This window comes from Nicotiana tabacum, unplaced genomic scaffold, assembly GCF_000715075.1.
Source record: "Nicotiana tabacum cultivar K326 unplaced genomic scaffold, ASM71507v2 Un00011, whole genome shotgun sequence".
Taxonomy (NCBI): Eukaryota; Viridiplantae; Streptophyta; class Magnoliopsida; order Solanales; family Solanaceae; genus Nicotiana; species Nicotiana tabacum.
The window spans coordinates 848,719-859,743 of record NW_027438249.1 but is presented as its reverse complement, the minus strand read 5'-3'; positions in this window follow the sequence as shown (position 1 = coordinate 859,743).

Sequence of the window (11,025 nt, the reverse complement as noted above, 5' to 3'; positions counted from 1 at the left end):
AACGCTCCAAATAACATCAAAACACCAAATCACCCTCGGATTCAAGCCTAAGAACTTCTAAGCTTCCGAATTTCACAAACGATGCCGAAACATATCAAACCTCGTCCGAATGACCTGAAACTTTGCACACACGTCACAAATGACACCACAGACTTACTTCAATTTCCAGAATTCCATTCCAACCCCGATATCAAAATTTTCACTGCCGACCGAGAAATGCCAAATTTTCAATTTTGTCAATTCAAGCCTAAATCTACCAGGACCTCCAAATTACATTCCGAACACACTTTTAAGTCTAAAATCACCTAACGGAGCTAAGCGAACTATCAGAATTCACATCCGAGATCATCTACTCATAAGCCAACATCTGGTTGACTTTTCCAACTTAACTTCAAAATAGGAGACTAAGTGTCTTATTCCTCTCCAAAACCACTCTGAACCCGAACCATCCAACCCGATACCGCACAATATAGCTGAACAACACATAAGAAAGCATAAATGGGGAAAACGGGGCTATAACTCATGAAACGACCGGCCGGGTCATTACAGTTCTTATGATTTTAAGAGCTATTGTGGAGAACTATATTGTTTGTGTTAGAACATGAGCAGCGGAAGCAAGCAAACTAATCAGGCATCAAATACATGTGAACTAGACAACGTAATAATAACGAGATTAGAAGCACTAACCTCTTAAAGTAGTTGCACAAACCTTCCAAGCAGCAAGAATCCAGGGCTGCAGTCTTCTGCTATTTGCCTAGTAAAACCTTTGGATGATTTTGCTATTGGGTGGGCAAGAACAATACAACTGAAAGGTAAGTTATTAGGTGAAACTAGTCTTCCTTTAATAGACTTATTTTTGGACGAAAATCCTCCTCCAAAAACGTGTAGGATTCTCCTTCTCCAAGTAGAATCTTACTCCAACTCTATTAGATGACTTTTCTCCCAAGTCACTTTTTACCCAAGTCTTGTCCAGGTTTTTACTAGGTATAGCAGGGACCACATAAATAATAAGAGGCTACCAATTATAGTATTAATTCGAAGCTAACATGAATTAATTCTTACTATAACAAATTGCAATTTATTCCACTAAAAGACTCCAATTGAACTCCTCAATATGAATTTTGAAAATTCAATAACACTTATTTTAACTCCCCATATTAAGATCTCAAATACCAACTAATTAAATTAAATCACTAAAAATTTAGTTTAATCAACTAATTAAATCCTTTACAATTACGCTTAAAACATTTCATGTGACGGATACAAAATTCACCGGCCGAGTTTTCACATGAAAACTTATAAGCTTACATAAAGGGATATCATCAAACTCAAAACGAGTCATGAATTCTATCAACTAATTATTATTCACAAATGTTATTCGTTATTGTCCAATTTATTAGGCATACACTAACTCTAAATAGAGTCGTACCTTTTGATAAATCAAAGCAATAAACAAATTACATTGATCATAATAATTATATCAAGATTAGGAGTATAAGCTCATTTAATAAATTAGAGAAAATGTTTTATATATTCAGTACAAAAACATCTTTTCTCTACTTGGTCCATTCAATATACACTGAGTATACTAGCACAAGAAGTTGGAGTAAAACTACTCCCATAATCAAGACAAATTATACTATAATCTTGTGCTAAAATCATCAAGATATTTTATCCAACAATATCTTTGATTGTGAACATACTTTATTAATTATGAGAACCAACAATTTAATCTTCTATGCATGAGCTAAGACTCCATACACTAAATTGTCTACTACATAATTAAAAGGACACACATGTAATAAATGATCTATTTAAAATAGTACTTTATTGAATTGAATAAATTAAATAAATAATTATTCCATAAAGAATAAAATATAATACTATGTCTAAACCGCATGGCTAATAGTATATCCCAACAATCTCCCACTTAGACTCATAGCCACGTGTCTACTACTCTAACACTCATTCCTTCTACATGCTTGTCAAAAATCTTCTATGTCAAGCTCTTTGTAAACGGGTCTGCCAAATTGTCCTCTGACGCAGTCTTCAACACTCTTACATCACCTCTCTGAGTTATATCCCGAATTAAGTGATATTTACGCTCAATATGCTTACTCCTTTTGTGGCTTCTTGGTTCCTTTGAGTTTGCAACTGCACCACTATTGTCACAATAAAGTACAATTGGTGCTGGAACCGAAGGAACCATATTATGCTCTTTCAGAAAGTTCCTGAGCCAAACAGCCTCTTTAGCTGCCTCAGATGCAGCCACATATTCGGCTTCCATGGTGGAATCAGCAACACATGATTGCTTGATGCTCCTCCAACTTATGGCTCCACCTCCTAAGGTAAAAACATATCCTGAGGTAGATTTTCTAGAGTCTCTATCTTACTGGAAATCTGAATTAGTATAGCCAATGGGTGCAAGATCACCTAAGTGATACACCAACATATAATCCTTAGTCTTCTTCAAGTACTTGATTATATGCTTAACAGCAGTCCAGTGTTCTCGACCAGGGTTAGACTGAAATCTACTAACCATGCCAACAACAAAGCAGATATCAAGTCTAGTACATAGCATGGCATACATAAGACTCCCTACAACAGAAGCATAAGGGACCGCCTTCATCTTTTCTATCTCATTAGTCGTTTTTGGGGACCGATCTTTTGATAGAGAGATTCCATGTCTAAAGGGGAGAAACCCTTTCTTGGAATCTTGCATGCTAAACCTGGTGAGAATAGTATCAATATAAAGTGCTTGGGACAAGCCTAATATCCTTTGATTGCGATCTCGCAAAAGTTTGATCCCAAGGATATGTGCTTCCTGTCCCAAGTCTTTCATATCGAAATGTGAGGACAACCATTCCTTTACTGAATTCAACATGCTCACATTATTTCCTATGAGCAAAATATCATCTACGTACAAAACCAAAAATGTAACTTTATCTCCATTCCACTTCTTATAGACACAAGACTCATTTTTACATTGATCAAAATCGAAGGTCTTAATCGATGCGTCAAAACAAGTGTTACATGCCCTAGAAGCTTGTTTCAATCCATAAATGGATTTCTTTAATTTACACAACATGTGCTCATTGCCACTTTTTATGAAACCAACTGGTTGTGTCATATAAATGCACTCATCAAGACTTCCATTTAGAAAAGCGGTCTTGACATCCATTTGTCAGATCTCATAATCGCAATGAGCAGCAATGGATAAGAGAACCCTATGGATTTAAGCATGGCTACCGGCGAAAAAGTTTCCTCATAATCGATCCCTTCTTTTTGAGTAAACCCTTTTGCAACAAGCCTAGCTTTAAAAGTTTGTACTTTTCCATCCACTCCTCTCTTTTTCTTATAGATCCATCTACAATCTATGGATTTGACTCAGTAGGTGTTCTACAAGATCCCAGACTTGATTGGAGTACATGGACTATATTTCAGATTTCATAGCATCAACCCATTTATCAGCATCTGCATCATGTAGTGCTTCGTCGTAATTAATAGGTTCTGTATTAGGCTCTTCAGGGATTCTATCATAAGATTCTCCCAAGAGCGCAAACCGTAGAGGTTTTCTAATAATTCTCCCACTACGACTAGTCACTATAGGTGGAGGATGATTTTGTTGTTGAATCACATCATCATTTCCTGGAACTGAAGCCTTAATGTTATCCTCCACACCTTGCGGTGCTGGGATATCATTAACTTTTTCCTGGAGTGCAGGTTGCATAACAATTTCAGGTTGTTCAAGAATCTGAAGTTGCTCAACAATTTGAGGTTGCTCAACATTACTCCCACTACTTTGGGGTAGTGAGATGTCAGACAATTGCTCTTGTGCAATCTGCTGCCTATTGACATTTCTCCCACTACGATAATGCAGTGGTATGTCAATACTGGCTTCCGAGATATGTTCCAGAGATGAGTCTTTAGTTACTCCATTGTTTAATTCCTGTAAAACTAGTTTACTTCTAGGAATATGGTTCGTTAGATAGTCCTCCTCTAAAAATCTGGCATTTGTCGTAACAATTACCTTCTTTTCTTTGGGACAATAAAACAAACCACCTTTTGTTCCTTTTGGATATTCAATAAAAATGCAAATTTCTGTCCTTGATTCCAATTTATCTTATTTACCTTTCAGCACATGTGCTGGACAACCACAAACCCGAATATGTCGTAAACTTGGCTTGCGCCCAGTCCACAATTCTACTGGATTTGAAGGTACTGACTTTGAAGGAACCAAATTTAGAATGTAGTTTGTTGTTTCTAGAGCATATCCCCACAAGGAAGAAGTCAAATCAGAATAACTTAACATTGATCTAACCATTTCTGTAAGGGTCCTATTTCTTCTTTCTGCCATACCATTTTGTTGTGGTGTTCCTGGGGCAGATAATTGAGATGTAATTCCATTATCTGATAAGTATTTTATGAATTCCGCAAAAAGGTATTCACCACCACGATCAGATCGCAGTGTTTTGATATATTTATCATGTCGTTTCTCTGTTTCCGTCTTAAATTCTTTAAATTTCTCAAAGCATTCAGACTTACGTCGCAACAGATAAATATATCCATATTTTGAGTAATCATCTGTGAAAGTCACAAAATACTCAAAACCACCTCTTGCTTGTATATTCATAGGACCACACAAATCAGAGTGAATTAATTTTAGCTTATCACTGGCTCTATTTCCTTTTGAGGGGAAATGTCTCTTGGTCATTTTGCCTTCTAAACAGGATTCGCATGTTGGTAATGACTCCACTTTCAATGAACTCAAAGGTCCATCAGAGACCAATCTCGAAATCCTATTTAGATTTTTATGGCCTAGACGTAAGTGCCACAAATAAGTTTGACTCAATTCAGAAATACGTTTTCTTTTATGTGGTAGATTAATGTTATTTAGTTCTTTTGGTTGTTGTAGCACATGAGGAGATATATCAAGAATTAAAAGGTCTTGTACTCTAGCAATAGTGCAGATAAAACGTTTAATAAACTTAATAACAGCAGAGTTATTAGCAAAATAAACATTATAACCAACATCCATTATTTTCGAAACCGAAATCAAATTCCTTCTAATAGAAGGTACATAGAGAACATCTTTTAAAACTAAAACTCTATCACTACTAAACGAAACTCTAATATCTCCTAAAGCAAAAGCTGGTGTGGCTCGCCATTGGCTTGAAAAATGCAAACTTCATTCTCACTTAGCCGCCGCGTTTCCTGAAACCCCTGCAAAGTAGTGCAGATGTGATTAGTGGCTCCCGAATCTACACACCAAAACATGGTAGAAACAGCCGCTAAACAAGTTTCAACGACATTTAAATTTGAATTACCTTGCTTATTCAACTTTTCCAGATAGGCAGGGCATTGCTTCTTGTGATGCCCAGGTTGCTTGCAATGATAGCACTTGCCTTTGGGCTTTTTCACACCAGCCGCACCATCAGGTGCCAGAACCTTTTGAGCCTTCTTCTTTTTCTTATTGCCTTTTGACTTAGAAACCGAAGCTTTCTCAACATTGAGTGCCACAACTGGAGCTTGTTGTTTGATAATAGAATCTGCCGCTTGCAGCTCATTCAACAATTTCGCTAGTGACAAATCCATTTTGTTCATATTATAGTTCAAGTGAAACTGTTGAAAACTGTCAGGCAGAGTCTGCAGGACCATCTCAACTTGAGACTCCTTATCAATCACAGCTCCAAGGACCTCCAGTTCATTCAGAAGACTTATCATCTTCAGAACATGGTCCTTGACCGATGATCCTTCAGCCATCTTGGTGTTCAAAAGGGCTTTCATGACTGTCTGCTTAGCTGCACGATTTTGCTCACCGAATATCTCTTTGAGACTTTTGAGCATATCATAAGCAGACCCCATAGACTGATGCTGATGTTGCAAAATATTCGCCATAGAGGCAAAAATGTAACATCGCGCCATCTCATCAGCCTTAACCCATTTGTCATAGTCCTTAACCTGATCATTAGTAGCATTTTCAGGTTTTTCTGGGCATTCCTCAATGATTACAAATTTGTAACCTTCAGCAGTTAGGACAATATCAAGGTTCCTTTTTCAGTCAACATAATTCGGTCCTTCTAACTTGTTTTGGTTCAAAATTGAGGTAAGTGGGTTGAATGAAGACATGGTTAATCTGAGAGATATTCACATTAAATAGACCATTAGTTATGTATTTAGAATGATTAAATTCAAAACAGCACATTACACATATAACCATGCTCATTGAACAGTTAGATTCGTTAGGGAAACTTAACTATTCATGCAAAATATATGAGTGATGTTAGATATTAACCCCATAAATTTAAACAGGACCAACTCAGATGGAGAGTAAACTATTAATTTAAGATAGATAAATATCACTTTTATAAACTCTAGTTTCATTCAATCAACATGTAACTCAGTTGGAGAGTTAATACAAGTAATGAAATAACTAGAGACAAAACTACAGTAATCATCTATAATGAATTTATCCGATGTGGAAGAAGACCTATGTCAACATATAAATTCATTATATTACTGTAAAACATGATTGAAAATAATGGGAATTGAACCCTACCATCACAGATTTCTATTAATATTTTTTTTTATAAAAAAAATTTCCAGAAAATAGAAAAAAAAAGGCCAAAACTCCATCTAAACGACCCTGAATGCCCAAAAAACGACGTACATCAAAGCTAATGAGTTTTTTAAGTTGGGCCGTTTCCGATGAACCTACCAAATTTGAGGTTAATCGGAGTTCGACAGAATTTCAGAATTCTACGCATGACTAGAATTCTGTTTTTGGCGTTTTAAGGGTTTTTAATTATTTTGACTTGTTCAAATCACATAATATACTGATGTATGTTAACACATGATTTCAGAATTCAAAATAATATTTTTTTATAATAAAAACGTGTTTAGAAAGAATTGTAAAAACAATATGTTTTCACTAGTCAAAAACGGTACTGTTCATAATTCTGTATATTAATCCAAAATTACAGAACTAATATCATACAAAACAGTCAAGTTTTTATTAATATAACACTGTCATTATGGAAAAAATGCAACTAAAACAAATTAATGGTATTAATTCATTGTTTATGCATATGTATATTAACCCATAATTACAGTATTAATAGCATTAAAAAAAATACAGTAACGTTTTTATCAAAAAAAATTGCTATTCAGCAAAAAACGTAATTTAAACAGACTGTTATTTAAATATAACACTACTGTTTATATATGTGTATATTAATTCATAATTTCATAATTACAGAATTAAGATACCAATAAATACAATCACGTTTTTAACATAGGATAATTATCTCAAACATGTATCAATAAATAACACGTTTTAATATTAATCTATGCATATTGTATTACATTATCTAGTTAGATGTAAGACGGCGTCTGATACCAATTGTTAGAACATGCGCAGCGGAATCAAGCAAACTAATCAGGCATCAAATACATGTGAACTAGACAACGCAATAATAACGAGATTAGAAGCACTAACCTCTTAAAGTAGTTGCACAAACCTTCCAAGCAGCAAGAATCCAGGGCTGCAGTCTTCTGCTATTTGCCTAGTAAAACCTTTGGACGATTTTGCTATTGGGTGGGCAAGAACAATATAACTGAAAGGTAAGTTATTAGGTGAAACTAGTCTTCCTTTAATAGACTTATTTTTGGATGAAAATCCTCCTCCAAAAACGTGTAGGATTCTCCTTCTCCAAGTAGAATCCTACTCCAACTCTATTAGATGACTTTTCTCCCAAGTCACTTTTTACCCAAGTCTTGTCCAGGTTTTTACTAGGTATAGCAGGGACCACAAAAATAATAAGAGGCTACCAATTATAGTATTAATTCGAAATTAGCATGAATTAATTCTTACTATAACAAATTGCAATTTATTCCACTAAAAGACTGCAATTGAACTCCTCAATATGAATTTCGAAAATTCAATAACACTTATTTTAACTCCCCATGTTAAGATCTCAAATACTAGTTAATTAAATTAAATCACTGAAAATTTAATTTAATCAACTAATTAAATCCTTTACAATTCCGCTTAAAACATTTCATGTGACGGATACAAAATTCATCGGCCGGGTTTTCACATGAAAACTTATAAGCTTACATAAAGGGGTATCATCAAACTCAAAACAAGTCATGGATTCTATCAACTAATTATTATTCACAAATGTTATTCGTTATTGTCCAATCTATTAGGCATACACTAACTCTAAATAGAGTCGTACCTTTTGATAAATCAAAACAATAAACAAATTACATTGATCATAATAATTATATCAAGATTAGGAGTATAAGCTCATTTAATGAATTAGAGAAAATATGTTATATATTCAGTACAAAAACATCTTTTCTCTACTTGGTCCGTTCAATATACACCGAGTATACTAGCACAAGAAGTTGGAGTAAAACTACTCTCATAATCAAGACAAATTATACTATAATCTTGTGCTACAATCATCAAGATATTTTGTCCAACAATATCTTTGATTGTAAACATAATTTATTAATTATGAGAACCAACAATTTAATCTTCTGTGCATGAGCTAAGACTCCATACACTAAATTGTCTATTACATAATTAAAACGACACGCATGTAACAAATGATCTATTTAAAATAGTACTTTATTGGATTGAATAAATTAAATAAATAATTGTTTCATAAAGAATAAAATATGATACTATGTCTAAACCGCATGGTTAATAGCATATCCCAAACCGTTTGGATTACTGCTGCCAGGTTCTAATTTTCGTTCAAATATTTTCATTTGTTTTGCAATATATGGTTAGGGTTAGGGTTAAAATAATTTTTTATGAATATTGTAGGAATCATGCCAGACGGGTAGCTGCTAACCAAGCCGTTGTCAATGCTGTCTTTGCTGCTGCCGCTGCTAGCACCGCCGCCGCTGCCGCCACCGTCACCACCGCCGGCGCTTCTGCTGTGACTTCTTCTGAACATGAAGCTTAGGGGAGTTTTCTCCAGAGAGTTCCATTGTTGTTCTTAATTCCTCTAGCTTCTAGTCATTCAGTTTTCAGCATTATTACTGTAGTTTTTATTTTTTTATGAGTTTGGAACTATGGGTTTTTTTTTTTTTTTTTTTAAGTTTTTGCTGTTCAAGTAAATGAGAAGACCTTGGAAGTTGTTGTTAATGGGTTTTGTTGTTCTTGTCTAATTATTTTTAGCATCTTTTTTATCCCTTAATTTTGCCACTCACACATGTTGCATTATCATTTGAAAAGTATTTAGTCTCATAATAATCTAATGTTGTGCTTTGAATTATAATTAACAGTAGTTTTTTAAAAAAATATAAGCATAATCTCATTAAAAAAAGCATTATTTCTATAGAAGCTTTAGAAGTTAGAAGCTGTCGGTACATTTTGTTTCGAAGAACTGAAAGAAGGGGAAAAAAACACAAAATTTGCTAAACTAATTAGGGAAAAAGTAGAAGAATTACTCCATATATTTAAGTTTTTATATGAGTATTACAGTTTGTGAAAGTTAGTATAATAATTAAATTATAAGAACATATTACTTGTGATCTTTTCGGCAAGAAATGTAAATTTAATAGGTTTTGCAAGCCAGCGTGAGAGATATTGCTCTCTTGGCAATATTAAAGATATGTAATATTGATTTTAAGATGTTAGTAGCATTATTATTACGTCCTACTAGTATACTATATAATGAAAACTATATTTTGTTATTCTTTATAATATCACCCTTATTCTTAAAGAAGAAAAAAGAAAAAAAGAAAGAGGTAATCAAGGATACTTTTGGTGACAGTTTTATCCAAGGATTGCCAGTTTCGATATTAGAATCTCACGTTAAATATGATATTAGAAATTAGAATTATGGTATAAGACAATTTTAGCATTGCTTATATTGAAAATAAGAATTCAATCAAACACAAGATAAAATAATTTCAAAATTTATACATAGATCATGCTTCTTTACTTCATGATTTCTTACATTTATTATTTTTATTGTTTTTCTTCCTATTTTTCTCCCCAAAGACCCTAACGTGTCACATGCTCCAAATTCATCATCATAAATCATATTTACAAAATTTGGAACTCTTTAAAAACAAAAATCGAAGTTGTGAACCAAATAAGAATGTTGAGTACATTTGTGACCAATTCTTAATCAAGCAAGATCAAAGACTATTTTCATTCCTCTGGTCAGTAGACTTGTATAACATATCCTGTTTTACCTGAACAATTGTCGGGCCAATATTGTTCGATTGGTGTGGTTGAGGGTAGGACTGTTCATTCGGAACGGATATCTGAAATCCGAACCGATCCATTCAATTTCGGATTTCAGATTTCGGATTGGATCAGATTTCTGATTGTGTATTAAAATTTCGGATTTCGAATCGGATATGGATTGGTATATTTTAATTCAATCCGATCCGAAATCCGAAATTATTAGGTAATGTATAATACTACACTTTTATTTCGGATAGTCAGACTTCCTTTACATCTTCCTCCAAGTTATTACCTTTACAATTGCTAGATTTAGCTATATTGGTACCATAGTACTCTCATAATTGCATAAACATGAATTTTTCTTAATGTATTGCCTCTTTTACAAAGAAAATATACATATTAGTTTGCCACTTGAGGCATAATACGATCCGAAATCCGATCCGATTCAAACATTAAAATCCGATCCAATTCGATATAATTCGGATCGGATTCGGATTGCATTTTCTAGAATCCAAAATTCGAATTCGAAATGTGCTAAATCCGATCCGATCCATGCACAGCCCTAGTTGAGGGCGAAGCTACATTACCCTGAGGGTGGTCAATTAACTACCCTTCGTCGAAAAATTACACTGTATATGTTAAATAAACTATTAAGTTTGAGGTATATAACATATATACAACACCCTTTGTTGGGGAAACTTTTTTCACTTCTTTTAAGTTTGAATACCTTGGGAAAATTCCTAGCTTCGCCACTGGGTGTAATACTAGAGGCAGTTATAGATAATATGCTAACATCAAATCATCGACAA